The sequence below is a fragment of the Parasteatoda tepidariorum genome, chromosome 10 (genome assembly GCF_982258835.1).
Source record: "Parasteatoda tepidariorum strain Cologne lab strain chromosome 10, Ptep-v5.0, whole genome shotgun sequence".
In the NCBI taxonomy this organism is placed as follows: domain Eukaryota; kingdom Metazoa; phylum Arthropoda; class Arachnida; order Araneae; family Theridiidae; genus Parasteatoda; species Parasteatoda tepidariorum.
The window spans coordinates 3,697,129-3,717,973 of record NC_141764.1 but is presented as its reverse complement, the minus strand read 5'-3'; the positions used below and the strand labels follow the sequence as shown (position 1 = coordinate 3,717,973).

Sequence of the window (20,845 nt, the reverse complement as noted above, 5' to 3'; positions counted from 1 at the left end):
GAGAAAAACAAAAAATAAGCACGAAATTTGAGAAATAACATGTAATCATGATATAATAATTAAAATTAACCAGAGATAAATAAATGCACATGTTGATCCCATATTATGTTAATCGATAAAACTTTTACATTGGTGGATGTAGTTAGATTAAATCTTTTTGATTTGATGGAAGACCTAACGTAGAATGTATTCTACAATATCTTTCTTACTCTCATTTCGGATTAAATGGAAATCCTACAATTTATGGTTCATTGATCAGCCTATATGATGCACAAAAAAATCAATGTATATTGTTAGTTTTACAGTTTTAAAATATAACATAATTAATGTCTCATTTAGTTAAATTACTATAGTACGATCCTCTAATTCCTAACGATTGGATATGAAGTTCCTGGTTAGAGGAAGCAAAAAAGTGTAAAGTTTTAAAATAAATAATCACGTATTTTAAATAATCTTGTATGTCTTACGAATCAGTGATCTTAATTTATAATATTTATTCATGTTTATCTTTTAATAATAAATTATTGTTATAATAATTTTACATTTCCAGAGCATAAAACAGCAATTTTTATGAATTCATGAAAATTATAAAAAGCATTAAAATCGAGTTTTTTTACGTACAAGCTATTCAAATAATATTATACTAGTAAAAATAAAATACTATTATATCTCTGTAATGAAAATAACATTACATAACAATATAATTCCATTTTTCTTTAAGTCATCAGGTAAAATAGTAATATTTTTTTAAAAAAAAGCTTGACAGTTTTATTTAACTTTTTTAAAAATGAAATATATGAAAGTTATTTATATATGAAAGTTATTCTACAATGTAGCATTTTATTCCAGGTTTAATTAGAATAATAATAAGAAAAATAAGAAGAAAAATCAAAAATAGAGAAAAAATTGATTAACAATATAGATTCAAAAGTACTCTCCACATTGCTTTCAGTTATTTGAGTTTTTGTTTTACAAGTGGATTAAACGATACTAAGTTTCAACTTTTCACTCCTTTTCCGTGGGAGCAAGTTCTACACAAGGATTGCTACCCCTACACTAGCTACCCCTACATTTATTTACATTGTTGCACGCGTGTGTTTACATACGCCGGATTCAATGGTAAGTTCTTTTATTCCTTACTTTAATTATTACTATTTTAGAATGTTAATTCATTATAATGCTTCACTGTCAAAAAAAGTAAATAATAATTGTAGTTAATTCTGCTTGAAATAAACACAAATATTCTAAGCCTATCATTTGCGAAGTTTAACAAACTATGACAAAACGTAACGATTTTGGAAAAAAGCAAGAGAATTTGTTGAATCTCATTTACTGTGCTTAATGTAAAGAGACGAAATACAGACCCGTTATATACGATTGTTATGCAGTTAAGATATTTTTAATAAAATCATGAATTTTTGGAAAGTTTTTTGATGGTACCTAAGCTTAATCAAGGAATATTAATCTGAAATACTGAGTTAAACTAGTTGCGATCTTACGTAAAAAAAAAATTCTATTTTAAAGCTTTAATTATCAAAATTATTAAATTAATGCTGCATTATTTTATTCACCTGACAAATTTTGTTGCTATAATAAATAACAATTAACAAAAAGTAACAATTATAAGCATTATTCTGAAGATAATACTTAAATGTCATTAATCACGGTTGACTTTACACACCAAAATATGAGTAGAGGGGATATTTTCCTTCTGTGATTTGCTGCGCCTACTATTGTGGATTTCAAACTTGCATACATTTATAAAAGAAAACTTGTAGAGGTTTGCCAGGGGGTAGTGGCTACAAGATATACCCTGTTGAGTTTCTTCCCATGTTTTGTTTTCAGTGTGATGATAGCCACTGGAAGTTACCAAGACCTGTTGATTATTCTGCCACAGGTGATAATAAACTGATTTTCCGGAGTGGAAAAGAATTTTAGCTAGATTTATAATGTAAATTTTTCTGTTTCACTAATTTTAGGGGATATTTCCATATATTAACCTGTTACACTAACTACAATAGCCAAGCTACCAAATAGATATAAACTTGAAATTTTTTTTGAAAAAAACATGAATGTTTGCCAAATGGTTACGAGTTATATCTTTCGAGTTGGTCCCTTTCTGTGATTTTTTAACTTTCTTTCAGTTTCTCCGATACCAGAAGTTGCCAAGACGTGCTGATTATTCTGCCATTGTTCCTTTTATAGAGATCTCCCCTGATTTTATGAATCAAATAAAAGGGGATGTTTCCCTATTTGAACTAGATTGTGCCAACTAAAAATGTTGAAACAAAAAAAATTATATATATTTTGTACTTTGCAAAAATTTAAAAAGAAGTATGTAGAAGTTTTCCTGAGGGTTGCTTCAACTTATATTCTCTGAGTTACTCCCATTCTGAGATATTTTCTTAATTTTTCGTGGACCGCTGGAAGTTTATAAATATTTATCCATAGGTAACAACATAGAAATACTCATTAAACTTTTAATTCCCTATTAGGGTTACTTCTGTATTGTGAGCAGTTATGCCAACTGCTATCGTCCAGGCACTAAATAGATTTCTAACTGCTAACTTTTTAAAAGAATATGTAAAGGTGTGCGAAAGGTAGCTACGAGTTATACTCTTCAAGTTGATCTCCGTTCGTTAATTTTTTTTAGTTCCTCCTGGTTGCTGCGTGGAAGTTGCTTAGAAGATATAGTGATTATTCACCGGCAGATCATGATACGGGCATTTTTCTTACTGTTTTGCCTACTCAGTACGAGATGGCATTTTTATTAGCAAATGAGACGAGACAAGTGTTATGTGTGAAACAGTCCTATCATATTGTTATTAATTTGAGCTGTCTTATCTACTTACCTACTATTGTCTTATAAAGTATAAAAACTATTAGTTGTTGCATTTTTAAAAAAGTTGAGTAGTGGCATTTTCTTTTAACTTTACCTTTTTAAAGAACCAAGGGTTAAACATGCTTGATTGGTGTAAATTTTACAAGAGTCTATAGCAGATGGTTCTTCAACCAAAATGTCGTGGAAGTATCATCTTAATTCAATTTCCTATTGCAATTAATTCAATTTCTTATTGCAATTTCCTAATTCAATTTTCAATTTCCTATTTCCTATTGTTTCCTATTGCAAGAGAAAATCTCACATGGACAAAATAGTTTTTTGACTATTTATTTTGCAACATGATATCTTTAAAAAGAAAAAAAAACACCCAGTTGAACATTTACTGGAAATTTTTCTTCTTATTTTTGAAACAGTTTTTGAAATTTATCAGCTAAAACGATATGGAAAATAATTGCAGTAATTTTCAATATTAAATTATCTTTAGAATTATTCTTATTCAAGCTTTTATTTAAATTTACATTGCTGTTTAAAACTTTTTTAATTCTTTTATAGTCACTGTATTCTAAAAATATGCTTAGGCAGAGGTCTGTCAAGGCCAAATTTACTACCGTTTAGCAGTACCTTCACAAATTCAACTTTAGAAAAAACATTAGTTTCACAAAATACTTTTTCTTATAATTTTATTTTTGTATTCTTTAAGAAACGATAAATCCATATTTTTGTGTTGATTTTTTAATGTAGTTTTTAATTTTTCACAAATTATGTCTAAATTTTCATAAAATAGGTACCTATCAGAAAAACCTAGACAGACCCTTGCTAGGTGAAAAAGTTCAATTGAAATTTTTATTGCTAAATTTTTCTTTTAAACAATTTTTGTCTTGGTTTTTACCTAGCTTTTTACATTTCTAAAAAACTTTGTTTTTATTAACTGTATGACACAGTAATTAAGAATGTTTCTATTGTCTTTATTCTTATCTGGAAAATATGATAATTGGAAAGACTGAGATGTAAAGCTTTAAAATTTCATTTTGAGAATTAAAATAGATTTTTCTGTTTTACATTTGTATATAATCTTTTGTTTTTTTTAGCATTTTTAAGATAACACAGCATTTTAATAACATATTTCTAATAGATTATATTTTAGTTAATGTTGCTTTATGGATACTGCTTTACAAAAAATATTATTCTTAGCATGGAAGTTTTGTTGTAACAATTATGATAATTTTTTTTTCTCTTTCTATTTTACTTCATAACTTTATTAAGTATTTCTGGTTTAGTTTTTTGTTTTCCCTTTAGCCCATTCCACTAACATAGATAAGCATGGAGTAATTTCCAATAATAAATAAACTTATTTATTCGTAAAAAATATTTATTAATGAATTTTTTTTTTAAAAATATTACTATAAAAATATATTCTGCATTTCACCATTTTTTTTAGCTAACATTCTGCCAAACCATTACTCCTTACTTCTCTAGTTCTGAATAATAAATGTGCCCGTATAAACAAAACAAAATATGTTTGAATTATTTCTATGTTTTTAAACGTATTAACTGAATGAATTTTCTTTTTCATAATCTATTGATGTACTTCTGAGGAAGATCTTTGAAAAGGATCTAGCTTTGAGAATGAACCTCCATCAAGTCTCATTTAAAGGTACCTGAATTAAGTATGTCTAAAGAAATAACTGTATTTGAATTGTTTCCTTTTTTCTTGTGCTTAAAAATGGGTAAAAAAATTCGTGAAATTATAAACATGATCAAATCAATTGTTAAAAATTATTTCAGATTACTTTTGCTGATATTAAAAAAAGTAATTAAACATTGTTTACATAGGCTGCCCATGCTTCAATAACAACAAATAAAAGTACTCAAAAATTTGTCTCTTAAAATGAATTATCATATATTGTAAATATATTTTCCATGTACTGTAGAATCCTAATTATTTCATGCACAATCATCAGCCTTTGCACTATTCAACTAATTTATAATAGAAGTTTCTGGTGTAAGTTTCATCGTTAGTATCAAGTAGAATGGTAAACTGTTACTGTTTTTACCACCACTATTTTTGCTGTTCCAATGTTTTATTTCACTGACACTTAAAAAAAAATGTGTTTTATCTGCATTAAATTAGTCTTTTTATTCATAGTCCTCCATAAGTTCAAACAAATTCTGAAACTTCTATTTTGCTTTTGAGAATTCTTCAGCGATTATGCAGATTGATGAATCCCTCAAAGGCTAAGGTTACTCAAACCAAACATTTGGCAAACATTAAAATGAATTATAAAATGAATAAACAACATCAATTAGAAATTCTCGGGGAATTAAGATTTATGCATATTGCTCAGTATTTCAAATCTCCGTGGCAGAATCGCAGCGAAACGGCGACATTGTTGCAAAATTTTACAGATCTCTTGCAGAAAGATTTTTCTCTTGAAAAGATGAAAATATTACTTTTCTTTTTTACAGAAATATTTGAACATGCAATATTTGAATCATGCATTTAGATAATCAGTTTTTGACACGCTCAATTTTCACCGATAGTATCATAAATCGACGTAATGTTTTGATAGTATTTTCGGCAGTTATTGATATTGATTTTCATTTGGTTCTTAACCATCTTGATATATTTAAACAATATGGAAAACTCGAATCGTGCATTTGAGTATCTATTTTTTAAGGCTATCTATTTTTTTTTTTTTTTTAAATTCTATTGAATTTTTAGAAGTTATAGATGTTGATTTCTCCTTAAATTTTAAATCAGATATTTTTTATACGATATTATTTATTACAACCTAATTTCAAAGTGTAACACGCTTTTGAGGAGTCCAATTTACGTAATTACATCATATATTTTTTTGGGGGGGCGGGGGGCAATTGCTACTACAGATTTCATGATATTTAATATTTTTTTATTGTGATGATTATTTACAAAATGCGAAGAAGCTAATAAAGTGTGTGTCTTCCCACCAACAAAATGTGAGAATATCACCCATAATATTAAAAAAAAATTATTTCGTGTTAAATTAAGAAAATCATTATTATTATTTTTTGTTAACACAGCATATTTGCCATTTTAAATTAGCAACATATATGTTTGTTTGTATTAAAAGTATTTTGCAATTAGATCTTAGTGCTGGAGAGTTGAGTCGCAGATAGCTCAAAAACATTCTGCCACAAGATTTCAAATTATCCTTGTTTTAATTAAAATAAGCCAATTGTATATATGTTTATATATATATATATTTTTTTTTGTGTACATCTGCAGTTTTCTACAATTCCGCATATTAGAAATTGAACTTTCAATATTGTTAACTTTAATCAATGATTTTATATCTATGACTATACATATGATATTTTCTATTTATATGATATATCTGTCTATGATATTATCACTTTATTTTTATAAAGTTTTTTTTTTTTTCAATAACTTCTGCACTATATTATTATGCTTACATTAAATGAAAAATTTTTGATTTCATACTGTTTGAAAACATCTTTTATTTAAATATCTTATTTTTCCAAGTGAATGTTTTTGTGTCTATTATTTGGTGTTGAAGTATTAATGATTAAAATGCTTTGAAACACGATTCATTGTGTATATCAAGGTTGCAAAAAATGCTTACTTTTCTCTAAAAGAGTTAGACTGACTAGTTTTCATTAATTTATTATATTTTCTTGCATTTTACTGTATACATTTAGCATACTTATGTTCCAACTTTTTATTTTAACAAAAACTATTAAGTAAAATTTACGTTAAATGTCTAATATTGCAGAAAACTTGTAAGTTAAGTAGTTCATGCAATGGAAATTATCACTACTACAAACTATATGAATTACAGTTTGACAAAAAAATATATATTTGTTTTCACATCTTTAAATAAGTTAAAAAAAAATTTGATATATCTGCTCTATACTTGTTCAAAAAAATTTTTATTTTATTTTTTTGCATGTGTGTGCAAATTTGGTAATTTTGTTTTGCTCATATATATATATATATGCAGCATTAAAAAAGATAATTTCTAATTAGTTCCAAGCATAAAATTATTATTTTTTGAAACAATTTTAAGTTTAAGGCTGTTCCTCCGAATTGTTTTTATAGTCCAAAATTGCTATACTGCATTACTCCAAACATTCTGTCATGTTGCTACAATTAACTAACACCATTGTGTTCCTTTCATTTAATCACATTTTTCGAAGAAATATTTATTAAAATATTTCTCCAAAAACTGTGTTTTGTGTGTGAAGTTTTTTTTTTTTAAATTTTTTTATCCAGTCCTTTTTAAGTGGTTTAAACAAATAAAGTTTTTACTGCCCCAAGCAACCTGATTGTAACATACTAGGGTCAAGGAACACAGAACCTATTTTTCCCACCCTTCCTATTTTTCCCACCATTACTAAGAATTCCGTTGTGGAAATGAATTTCTATATCACCAAACAGCTTTCTAATGTATTTTGTAGTAAAGTGTTACGTTTTAGCAGCGATTTTACAGAAATTAAAGAATTTTCAAAATAACCATTTTTTGTTTAAAAAAGCTTTAACAGAGGCAATTGTAAAATGTAATTCTTCACTTGAACTAAATAATATATAGTTTAACAAATTACTGAATTTGTTAAAATTACTCCTTTTGTATATTAAAGATACTGTTAGTGTTAAAAGGCATAGTATTTTTACTGTTTTAATAAATGAGAAATTAAAAATTACGTAACTGAAACTAATCGAATTGTGTTTCTGAACTACAAAGTTCTTGCAAAATATTCTGAAGAGGAATGAAAATTGCAGCCAAGGAGCAATAAAAAAATGAAAAGAATGAGAGAGGAAAATAAAATTCTGATGATAAGTAAATAAACAGAAAGTATAGGGCAGCTTTTAGGAGTACTTTACCTGACAATGGGCACATGTCGTGGCAAGTACTGCGGTTATGAGAAAAAGTAATTTCAAATAGGAGTGTTTTGTGAATAGTTTTGTCTTGATTTTAGGTCAGTGTGGGTAAACCAATTGACACTTTATTCCTTCATTGTTCCCCTATTAGAAATGTGCTCTTACTTGTTACCAAAGCAACCAACAGCACCAGACTAAAACTCTGGAGGAGTTCTCCTCAAAGCCACACGAAAAATAATTTTATGTTTTGTTTATAACTTACTGCTGGCTTCAATGTAAGATTTAGTTAGGATAAAAAAAAATTATGAAATATTCTAATTCAGATTTGTGCTGTATATGTATGTAATTTTGTTGTGTAATATGTGACTAAAATTTGTAAAATAGATTTTCTTATATCTAAGTATTTGGATGTACTCAATCGATATATACTTAGTAGAAATTCCATGAAAATAATAAACAGTTTTAATATTTTTTTAAAAATTTTTATTTAACTGTATTTTATCTAGTCAGTATTGCTTCGTCTTAGAAATCTACTGTTGGTTGTAACAATTTAATATTATTGTCCGGTATATTTTTTTTTCATATGCTAAAATATTTATTTGTTTTCCAGGAACATTGCAGTGAAGAGGTGATAGTAACAGCGGGATGGAAGAAGTTATGAATGTTTCAGATCTGTGGCGATGTGTTATAATTGTAAATCTATATATTGTAAATATATTGTATGATAGTTGTAAAATAAATAAAACTTAATAAATCTTATTTGATTTAATGTTTTTTTCTGTATTTAAAATTATTTAGTTAACTGCTCTTCTGGATTAAAAATTTTAGTTTTACGAACATAAGGTTTAGAAAAATTGTAATTTTAGTAAGTAAACAAATCAAATGGTAAATTTGGTTAATATTTTTTTTTTTTTACTTCGTGTGTGTGTTAAAGTAAATTTTAGTCAAATTTTTCAAGCTAAAAATTAAAATATATGCATTTAAAAAAAAATAATGAACCCAAAAGCATTCTAGAAGAGTAGATAATTTCCAGCAAGCAATTTGGAAACATGGACTTCAGGACAGCAGTAGATTTCTTAATTATTAATTTAAACTAAAAAAAAAATATTTTTTTTCCATATGGGTTTGGAAAATCATGTAAGTATTGAGTAATTTTTTCTTCTACCAATTCTTTATATTACAAACTTTTAGGAATGAAAAATGTAAAAAATTCCTGAGGGACATGAAACTTCATAAATAAACTAGTATGCTGCTGTGAAGAGGTAGAAAGATTTGCATTCCATATTCGTTGAGTTATAATTTGAATTGTAAAAATTTACAGAAAGTGTGAGATTAAAAACAAAAGCTTTTTCTAGGATTCTAAAAAAAAAACATGAATATCGGCTATTTTCCGTTATTTTAGTTTTAGTTCGAAAAGAATTAAAAGTTTTTTTTTAAATAAAAAGTAAATGCTATATTTTTTAGTGTAATTAGTGCAGCGTAAACATTAAAATACGGAATGGTTTCTTTCCTTCTTAGTTAAAAAAAAAACTTAAAATATGCTATTGTTAACAATTCGGTTAAAATTACGATAAATTGAAATTAATTTAGTTAAATTTTCGCGAAAAATTTATCAATTCACCTAGCTCAAAATAAGCGTTAAAAATATTGATATATAAGCGTTAATAATGCGTAAATAAAGCTCAAAATAAGCGTTAATAATACGTAAATAGTATGGATAAAATACGTTTGTATTTTGGTTAAAATAACGTAAAATGTACGTTATTTTAATAAAAATAAGCGTTAAAAATACGTAAATATTCTTGGTGAAAATAACGAATTTATAGAACCAAAAATATACGTAAATAGTTTGGTGAAAAAAACGTAAAAAATACGTTAAAAATTGGTTACGAAATTCACCTTAGTCAAAATAACGGCAAAAATCCGTCATTTTTACGTTAAAAACAGCCCAAATATAAACGCTTTTTTACCTAATTCGAGACTACCACTCGAAACGGAAATAAAACGTTTTAAATAAACGTTTTTTTGCTCTAAACCTTGTGGCATTTTAACGTTATTTTCACGTAATTAATACTTATCTCTGCTGCATGGGTACTTTTTTGCTATTTTTGAGAAAAGTTTATGAGCAATCCTGAACAAGGTTGCTATTTAATTTTATAATCGCCTTTGAACAGCCGACCCAATTCTATGGGTTTACGACTATTAATGTTCAACTCTGTAGTCTTGTCTTCTGGATTGGATTCAAGATTACAAGGGAACTGCTGGATCAAGTACTGGAGGAAATTTGCCTTCGTGGAGGACGTTTTGGTGGAACTATCTCGCATTTGCATTACATGGAGAGAGAAACCACGAAAACCTCCCACGGTTAGCATGACGCAAGAGGACTCTAACCCATGATCAGTCTACCATTGAGGATATTTCACGTCAGCACTGTGGTCAGTGCAAGCCGAATGCGGAATTCGTATCGACTGGAATTTGAACCCGGTTCGCCTCATTGGAAGGCGAACGCTCTATCCCCTAAACCATCGCTGCTCAGGGTTGCTATTTGGCGCGGTACGGCAAAAATATTTATTTCTCAAACTTCATGTTCATTTTTTTTAACATTAAATATTTCCTAAATTTGATATTTCGCGCCATTATTTTAACGATATTTCTCTCTTTTGAGTGAATAGTTTGTCTTTTTTTGAGACATTTTTCTGGGAAAACAGCAGTTTTTAAATTTAAAATATATTTTAATTAGCTAGAGAAACGAAAGCTGTAATAGCAGATGATAAAGCGAAGTAAGTGACTGAAAAAGAATTAACTGTTTGTGTTTGACTTGCATTAAAGGTTGTCTCAATTTCAAGCACGAAATGAACTCTGCTTCCGAGATGGTGGAGCCAAGTGTCAACTCCTGAAGAGTGAACTATATTCCTAGTATTGGTTAAGAGGAGAGGATGGTCCAAACTCGTTTCAAAAACTTCTGCTGCTCTACCCCTAAATGTTGTTTTCTCCTTTATACACAAGAAGGCACCTAACATTGGGGAACTAGTTTACATCATGTCAATGAAAGCTAGAGTTCTTTCCCTATGTATATTCTTTGATACAACTACTCGTTCAGATTATTGAAATAGTTTATTTTCATGACATTGTTTTATATAATTTAAATTACTAAAAATGAACTCAATCTTTTTCCTAAATGTATTTTTTTTAAAATTTATTGTGATATTTTACACTTTAACCGATTGACTTATTGGACGGAAGATACTTTTATATAATAATAAATAAATGGACTTTAAAAAATTATTTTTAATTTCTAATACAAAAAAGAGAAAAAAAATCAACATTTTTATGTTTTTTAAATAGTTTTTAATTTTTTTACAGGTTGGCAACAGAAGTTTAGAAAGACTATATGAGGGGATGATTCCATGCCCACACATACCAATGATTGGAGTTCTTTCTAAATGAGCGGTAATTCCAATATTCTTAGCTCCTTAAATAACCATTAGTTTATCATTTACCACTTGGTTGATCGTGTGACACTGTTGATGAAAAACTTCGCGGTACTTTTCTTTTTGCAGACAAAATTGAGTTTTAATTCATCTAAAAAATCAACGACATATATTTCTAAAATTATTATTTGCATTTTTGTCGAGGATAAAAGATTTTTCTTTGAGAAATAAGGACGTAATTTTTGCAAGTAGTATATCGAAATTTTTAACTGTGTTATAGTGATAGTACAGGGAGTTACATAGCATAGAGGGAGTTACGTTTAGTAACCCTCACCCTCGGTAGTGTTAACATATCTCGGAAGTAATTTTTAACATAATAAAGTGTTTTCTTTTAAACATGTTGGTGTAAGGTCATAAGATAACAATTTTTTTTTAATTTCCTGATAAAGGAGTAATGAAATATTCACGAAAGTTTGAATGCTAAAAATGAGAGGAAAATTCACAAGTATTTGGCCCAGAATTTGCATATTAGAAAATATCTGCACTTAAAGCGACAATGGACTTTCAAAAAAATTTTTAGAAATTCTCAAGGGAATTTGAAATTTTTAGTATATTGAAATTCTCAGTATATATCTATATTGTAAAAACAATTTATATACAAAATTTCAAAAAAATATTTCAAAATTTCCGAAATTAAAAAAAAAACACGTCTGAAATTTTGTTAAAATGACAAAATTCCTTTAAAATATTACATATTAGGTAATATAAAAAATTGTTGGGAGTTCTTTTTTTTAATTTTATTATTGAAACAAATAACAGAAAAAAAGCAATGAAAAGAACATCATTTTTAAAAAATAATCATCTTACCGCTATAAAATATCATGTATAAAAATAATACTATTTGCTTAATTGAAGAAACTTTTCCAACGAAATGTTAATAATATTCATAAATGTATAGCATCAAATTCTCAGGTTAATAGAATAAAAATTCATTTCGCTGGAGGAGTTTGAAATTTGTAAATTTGTCAAAAAAGACATTTTGAGAAAAATGACTTTTACTACTTTTTCATTGCAAGGCGCCAAAGGGGCGTGGTCAAACCAGAAATGGCCATGACTTCGTCAATTTTGCTCTAATTCAAGATTTTTTTTTTCTAATGTTCAGTTAAATGCCTAGGTTTCGAAAATATAAAAAGTGAAAAATAAATTTTCTTGGCAAATTTTTGCTTATTTGAAAGTTCCTTGTCACCTTAACTGCTTATTTTGAATGTAATATAAAAAGAAACACACACGAGACATTAACAAATTTAACGAGACATTAACAAGAAGATCACACGAGACATTAACAAATTTAATCAAATTTGATGCATGCGTACAGACTTTTGCACCATACTTCAGTACTTAAAAGTTTGAGAACTTTTTATCGTAGTGCATATGACTCTCCAAATAAGCATTACATCTTATTTATTCAACACAAGCAACACTTCAAAAACTTTTTCTTTTTATTGGTAAATTTTGTTCTGAAACTAAATTACAGATTTGAGATTGATAAAATGAAATAAAAAGAATAACCAAATTTATCAAGGCAATTCATTGTATTAAAACGAAAGATTGTGCTAGGGAATTAACAGAATTCTGGAAGGATTGAGTAGTAAAGCTCGACCCTCATCGCCTCCTATAGTTCCTACGTCACAGCTACGGAGAAAATCAGTTGTTAGGATTTTTCTCAAGCAGGCGTTGCTATATCTGTCCTCAGACTTTCTTGCGTAACAAGCAAAAATCTCTTTTACAGTGGATATATTAATTGCAACCTCTTTATAAAAACTAATTATTATTATTCGATACATCAGATCCGTTAGAGAAATTGAATCTTGGAAATTATTTACTCCAAATATCCTTGAAAATCATCGAATGTGAGGTAAAAGTCACGAAAATATTCGTGATCGGTAAACGCACTGGTCCTGCACATTTTAATTAATAACTTATAACCGTTGTTGAACAGCCAACCAGTTTTTTTTTCTTTTTTTTATGGGGGGGGGGGTTACAACTACTAATATTCAACTCCGTAGCCTTGTAATTTTGAAACTAATACAGAAGACAAGGGAACTCCTGTATAAAGTATTGGGAGAAAATGTACTATCTTGGAGGGCTGTTTTGGTGAAACTAACCAGCATTTGCGTTACATTGAGAGGAAATCCAAGAAAACCTCTCACGGTTAGCCTGACTGCACGGTTAGCCTGACTGATATAACATTTATATTTCCTTAATGAAATTTATATCAAATACCATATAGCGATTTAATTTCAGAATAATCGATCCCTTAGCAATATTTTTTATTTCACTTTATAACCTTCTTTGAACAGCAGACCTAATTTTAACTTTACGTTTACTAATGCTCAGCTTCGTAGCCTTGTAATTTTGAGCACAATCCAGAAGACAAAGGAACTCCTGGATCAAGTATTGGTAGAAATTTGCCTTCATGGAGGTCTTTTTGATGGAACTAACTCGCATGTACGTTACATGGGGAGGAAAAACACGAAAAGCTCCCACGGTTAGCTTGACGGCAAGGGGACTCTAACCCATGATCCGACTACCACCGAAGATAATTTACGCCAGGCCTGCGGCATAAAATATCGGTGCTAACTAACCGGTCTGCGCAAGCCGGGTGCGGAATTCGTATCGACCAGCTGTCGCTGGGATTCGAACCCGATTTACCTCATTGGATGGCGATCGCTCAATCCCCTAAGCCATCACGGCTGAAATAAAGTATTATGAGAATTTTTAAAAAGCAACTGCTCTGTGCTTTAAAAAGTTATATTACGCGCAACTTATAAAAATTGAGATTACATAGCCTCGGCTGATTTTTTAAGGTTTTATGTTAATTTGATATAAAGTTCGTCTTAAAATGTGTTGCAAAAATATTTTATAAAATCTTTAAAGGAAGCAGATGAACGTTGGTGGGTTTTTTGCTTCATCAGCTTTTTGTTGGCCATCGTTCAAAATAATGGTTATAGTCAAAACAAGTTTTAGCTAAATTCTAGAAAACACAAGAGAGAAATTGTTAGCACACGCTACAAAAATTTCGGTCTGTACATGTTTTGACCGCTTTATGATTTAGAAAGATAAAAGTTTGAATTTGAACTCAAAATCAAACCGTTTTGACTATATCTAACAAAAAGAGAAGGTCATAAAAGGTTTTCACTCATTTTCGACCAAACAACCACGTGTTTAAATTTTTCTCCAAATATTACAGTTAATAGGGAATCGTTAACCTAACAATTTTTGTTGTTACAAATGCCAAAAAATTACGGCAAAACATTCTGTATCCAACTTCAGATAAATGGATTATGTTTGAGAATTAAAAATTTTGATTTGAAGCAAAATTTGAAATCATTCTGCGATATGTAAGCACACCGAGGAAAATCTTTATCCAGCTAAACTTTTTCTTCAGTTAACCCTTAGAAAAAAGTTACGGTTGTAGCAAGTTCTAGAGAACTTTTGATCAAATAAACCAGAGAACATATTACACATCGGCATCTGGAACTATACCTAACAGCAAAAGAAAATCTACACAATCCTGTATGTCATCTTTTTACGTGTTTTCCTTTTTAATCAATCAGATGCAGGAGCTAAGTGAACGAAATACATATATATGGTTAGTGCTGAAATCACGTTTAAAATAAGCTGTTACATTGAAGATAATCTGGTGCAGCCATCTTGTGTGTAATAAAAGAATTTAAAAAAATTCGGGCACAACAGACGGATATGTTTAAACCTTTTTGGTGCTTTACTTTTGAACGCTCTATCCCGGAAGTATCACGGGCACGAGAAATGGGAGACGAAAGCCCACCCCTTGATTTTGACGGGAAAGAGGGGGCTTTGACCTAGAAACCACAGGTTTGGATTTTGGCCAAAAGGTCAGTTTGGTCTAAAGATCAGTCCATTTTATAGTAAATCGTAAAAGCACGTTATCCCATTAAAAAATACCGTTTGCCTGACCGCTAAAAAGTTTTATATCCAAAATCAGTTTTAGCTCATTTTTGACCCAGAAATCACGAATGAATTATGCCTCAAAATGTTAAACTTGGTATAGGATATCGTTAACCCATCAAACCGTTTCTCCAAAATTTTAATTTGGCCCATTCGCCTAAAAATAGTATGCCTAAAAAAATCTTACAGAATTTTTGTCCACGACGCCACAAGTTTGAGTTATGCCCTAAAACGTTAGCCCGTTGTATAAAATTGCTTTAAAAATAAAAACAAAAAAAATAAATAAATCTTCCACCAGAATAAAAATTAGAGCCAAAATTGCTTTTAGTTTCTTTAAAAAAAATATGACACTTTGAAAGAAAGCTGAATTTTCTCCTCGTTGTACCATTCCGTAATCCCATGTTTGTGCACAAAAGTGTTTCGTCACCGAATTAACACAGCTAATTTTTCAACCACAATTACAAATTTAATTTACAATTATTAACCTATTGAGCCTCTCATGTTTACCCACTAAATTGTTTTACTCAGCCAACCCTCTTCCCCCCCCCAAAAAAAAAGAAAGCTACGTCAAAAACTGGTTTTCAATAACAACAAAAATCAGAAGTTAGAGTTTGTGTCTCAAAACGTTAGCCTATTGTAGGAAATCGTGATCACTTTCGATCACCAAAACTTTTCAAAACTAAAATAAGTTTTAGCTAATTATTGTTTAAAAACTGAAACTTTTAATATTGCCTTTAAAGTTTGGTCAATATTAAGACAGTAAATGTCCACGGTAGATAACCTATTCAAAAACAATAATGGCTAAACCAGCATTTTGTACACATTTGATTAATCTAAGCATTTTTTTTTAAATTTAAAATATTAAACCAGTACCGTATTATACACCCAATTAAGAAAATCTTTAGCCTACTTAAACTTTACAACGACGCAAGTTGTCTGAAATATTACCAAAAAACGAAACATTTCCATTCTACCGCTGTTAATCCATGCTCGGAAATCGTTACCCCACCTTCTAAAAAATAATGATTAAGACAAATATTAGCTACTTTATAAACTGCAAACAAGCTCGAATTCGACCCTCTAAACCTTAACCCATAAAAAATTTTTTAATCCTGCGTTGAAACATCCACCAAGATAGGCTACAAAGCAAGTAAAAGGATTTGTCTGAATTTTGTTCCCCCCCCCCCTAAAAAAATCGTTAACTTTTCCACCAAAAAGTAATTATGGCCAAATAAAGTTTAATCTTTATTTTTTTACCTGGAAAACACTATTAAAATTTTCCTCTAAACAATTGCTCTTTGTTTCTTCATAGTTATTCCATACCGCAAAAAAATGGAAATAGTTTAAACTTATTTTTAATCAAAAAACTAAGAATTAGAATTTTCCCTGCTGACGTTAGACTTTTATAGGAAATCGTTAACCCACCCAATTTTTGTTAGCCTGTCAGACAGAAATCGAACATTCTAATCAAAATATAGTGAGAACTTAATCTATATCTCTTTCGAGTTATCCTCTTTCTCAATTTCTTTAGGGAATTTCTAAAATTAAGCGCTTTGAAATACTTATTTCAATATTTGATTTCTAACTATTTCCTTTGCTATTCCAGGTTTTGGCCTTTAGTTTTGTAAGAGGGAAGATACTGATAGCAACTAAAATAGGACTATTTGCTACTAAGTTCGAGGTAAGGCGATTATAGCTATTATTTTTTTTAAAAAAATTAGCTAAAAAGTGACAATTTTTAAAAAAAATTGCAACTTTATAAAAATATTTATTTAAGAAAAACTGTTGCCAAATTAATAATTTGCCCCATAATTTATCAAATTTATATATAAATATCAAATTTCGAAAAATTATCTGGAAATGGCGGAAAAAGCGAACACTCAAATTCCAAATTGCGTCTCGTAATAATATCCAATCATACATCAAAATATCGGAAATGAAACGAAACAGAATGGACAAAAACAATCAAGATGTGCTGCTAAGGAAATATGAAAGCGTCGAGGATGAAATCGGTGCATTGTGGGTAAAAAAAAAAGTGATTTATTAAATGTGATATTTTGACCTTGAACCTATTTTTTGTACCTATTTTTGAAAATGACCAAAAATAGATACAAAAAAAAGTGGGTTTTTCAATGAAACTGTCGCGCTTTGAGTGTGTGAAAAAAGTGATAATTCAAAACTCGCGTATCATAACATCATATTCAAAATGCTGAAATTTCTTAAACTGCATTGAAATAACCAAAAAGCAACCAAAAATAAACATTGCTTTCCAGGGAGTCGGTGTGAAAAGTCCGATTATTTTTTTATATTACGCATGTGTATACAATGTGAGGGTTATAGGTAAGAAGGTGATAGAACACAACTATACAAACACGAATCACCCTACAATCCTTGATCGTAAATCGCTAGAGAACGAAACATATTGTGTCACGAAAGGATGGGAAACAAGGTAGGCAGAGACTGGAATGGTAAAAAACCTATAAAATAAAGAAAAGTATTTTTAACAAAATGAAATTAAACGGTAAGACCCCCATCACGAGAACTGCTCTAACTTGCAACCGACGACATTAACGCAGGGATTAGCGAAAACACCACCTAAGTCAAAATTTTTGATAGTTTTCCATTGATGCACTAACATTGCCTTTGTGTTGATGATCAATAATTCCATCATGAAACATTATACTTTTTATGGTAACTAACATAAGTAACCATCACCTCAATGTGACTGATTTATGATGATCCAACATAAGAATAACAACTTGTTTGGATCGTTTGTTCAGGTTGAACCAGCACGAATTTCCATCATAGTATCTTAGAAATCAAATGCTAGAGCGACCACTATCATCCCAATGTAGGGATTCAGATTAATTTATGATGGTCCAATATAAAAAAAACACAAATTGGTTTGATTCCTGAGAACCAACAAGAATTCCCATTATGGAAATGTACAGTTGGAACCATCGAGGATCATCATGGATTGTTGCTTCATGAGAATAAAACTTCTCTTGATGGTTCACCATCATAAATTTAAGTAGCATTTTTTCATCATGGATTGATGGAAGCTTGTGGGCATATCAAAAACCATGAACACATAATAAAAAATATTGGATGATGGTAACCATCATGAGTCGCACTGAAACCAACATAAACCATCAAAAAAATTTGATGGAACCATCAAGAATTTAGACTTGGGTATATGCATTTCTCTTGTGGTGTCAGCAGGTACTGATATCAGAGGAAACAAGGACTTCAACAAAATCCATGGGACCATCGTCGTAGATGAGGCTCACTTCTTATGACGCTAGAAAAAAAAGTGCGCAAATGAGAAATCAGGTATCAACCAGTTGATTGGACCACCACGACCTATTCGTCATCTCCAATACATGATATCTAAGGCGTTACGCACATCTACCATATAATCAGGAGTCCCGTCGTATTGAAAGCACATGCGTTGTTTGATTTGTAACTGAACGCAAGTAAATAGTTCCGCTAACACCTCTCGCAAATACACAAGGTATGAATCTCTCTCCAGGCGTGTTTGCAGTAGGTACGGCCCAATCAGATGATCGTACACCATTCCGCCAAACATGTAGCCTGAAAACATTGTTGGAACAGACTTGGACGCAATATGTGCGGGCTCTCAGTTGCCCAATCATGATAGCTGTAGATATTTGAAATACCATAGCATGTAAATGTCCATTCCTCAGTGAACAACACTTGTGCACAACGACTTGGGGTCCACAGACATCTGCCGGAGAAACCACGTGGTAAAATTGATCAGTGCCTGATAATCTAGGCCCTGAACTCTCTGCGCATGGTAGAGATGTATTCCTTGATCTCGTAGTATTCGCCACAACGTATTGCGGGAAACATAAACGGCCTGAGACATTTGCCTCGTGCTAGATTCAGTCCTCGCACTGATACGATGCGCAATCGGGACCGTTACAGATCTTAGAGCTTCTCTTGCAATGTCGTCTGCAGTTCCGTACATGAAATGAATATCTGCCTTCTCCTAATTCGAGTCAGCATTCATCTGATCGGAGATCCACAGAGCAATTAAAAATAGTTACTCTGTCATGCAATTTTATAACCGACATTGAACAGCCAACCCAATTTTTGGGTTCACGACTACTAATGTTCAACTCAGTAGCCTTTTAATTTTGAATTCAATCTAGAAGATAAGGGATTTCCCGGAGCAAGTATTGGCAGAAATGTGACTTCGTGGACGGCTTTTGGATGAAACTAACCCGTATTTGCGTTACATGAAGTGGAAAACCACGAAAATCTCCCACAGTTAGCGTGATGGCAAAGTGACTCTAACCCGTGATCCGTTTATCACTGAGGATTTTTTAAGTCAATACTGTGGTCTGTGCAACGCGGATGAGGCTTTGATATCTATCAGCCACTGCTGGGATTCGAACCCGGTTCCCATCATTGAAAAGCGAGCGCTCTATCCCCTGAGCCATGACGGCTCTTTGCCGAGCAATTGAAAATACAACGATTGATTCCGAGAAAAGTGGATAGACAACTGTTTTTTTCTATTTTCAATGCTATGAAAGCTAAAATAGAATGCCAAAAAACTGATATATATTGTTCTGGCGATAAGAAGTTTACTATGTTATGTAGTTCCTGTTGCAAGGATATTTTAACGAAGACCCCAACAACTCGGCTAGAGGTTTTTTAAAGTTACATGCAGGATACTGGACGTGGCAGGTATCTAAGAACGCCATCTGTAACGGTGACGAAATTGTGCATCGTATCAACGCGAGAACTGAATCTTGCGAGAACTGAATCTTGCACGCGGGAAATATCTCAGCTCATTTACGTTTCCCTTAATGATAATAATGGCAAGGTTCTGCTTAATAACCATACATTGATTCCAAATGCATAAAATTCTAAGTTTGAATTTCTTTGACTGCATGACAGTACTGTGAACAGCTTTCTTATGGATCGCTGGGAGGCTCGCTCTAGTGAGTTGCGACTTACGTTCGAACCATATATTCTACTAGGATTTACAGTTCTGTTCTGTTTAGTTCTGTTCTATCCTCTCCTAACGTAAGTACCATGAGTTTTGGGACATCTGTATATAAAGGAACATAATCAAGATTAACGAACATACGATGGGAATCTTTTATACCAAGCTCAAACTGGTCAGCGCTTGACACACTCTTCAAATAATGGACCCTATTATTACTTTTTATGTAATTTTTTCAATTTATGTGCTACTTTTATTAATCGAGACAAAGTTGTCTCGAATAATAGAAATAACACATAAATTAAGTGGTAAGGTGATATGCAAGGTGAGAAACAAATCCATCTTGTGTTTGAAAGGCTTATCAACAAATTTTACTTGATAAATAGACTTTTTTTAAGAAACGTTCAATTTGTGAATCGTTGGTGATGCGGCAGAATTTGAATTCTTCCCACAATTGCTACAATATATCGTTATAAATGGTAGTGGATGTGGCCTTTCATCGTAATCCTGCTAAATAATAGTCACTTTGATTTAATCTCATAAGAAATCACAGGTATTTAAATCTGGAGATCTGCAATTTAGACTGCTTTTTTTAAAATATGGTTCTACTGACGTAACTATTTCTCTTATAGGGAAGAGTTATGAAGTTAATTGAGGGCCGCTAAGACCCTAAGTTCGTTCCTGAATGTCGTAGTGTATTGAAAATAATTGAGTTTTTAATACCATGTGCA

At 30.6% G+C, this 20,845-nt stretch overlaps 1 protein-coding gene and 1 long non-coding RNA gene across 4 annotated transcripts in view; both read left to right on the top strand.

The window, feature by feature from the left end:
• Positions 1–20,845, top strand: part of LOC147802079 (ATP-dependent RNA helicase DDX19A-like) — a 201,113-nt gene that overhangs the window by 124,994 nt on the left and 55,274 nt on the right. For 2 of the 3 annotated variants that reach the window (XM_087153149.1, XM_087153147.1), the window contains exons 10-11: positions 11,085–11,171; positions 16,746–16,820. The gene's annotated coding sequence lies outside the window, so the exon portion shown is untranslated. The remainder of the gene's footprint in view (positions 1–11,084; positions 11,172–16,745; positions 16,821–20,845) is intronic. The other variant, XM_087153148.1, reaches the window with a different exon arrangement.
• LOC147802080 (uncharacterized) lies at positions 789–8,480 on the top strand. The gene is made up of 2 exons (XR_015429963.1): positions 789–4,496; positions 8,332–8,480. It is a non-coding gene; the product is annotated as an uncharacterized LOC147802080 (long non-coding RNA).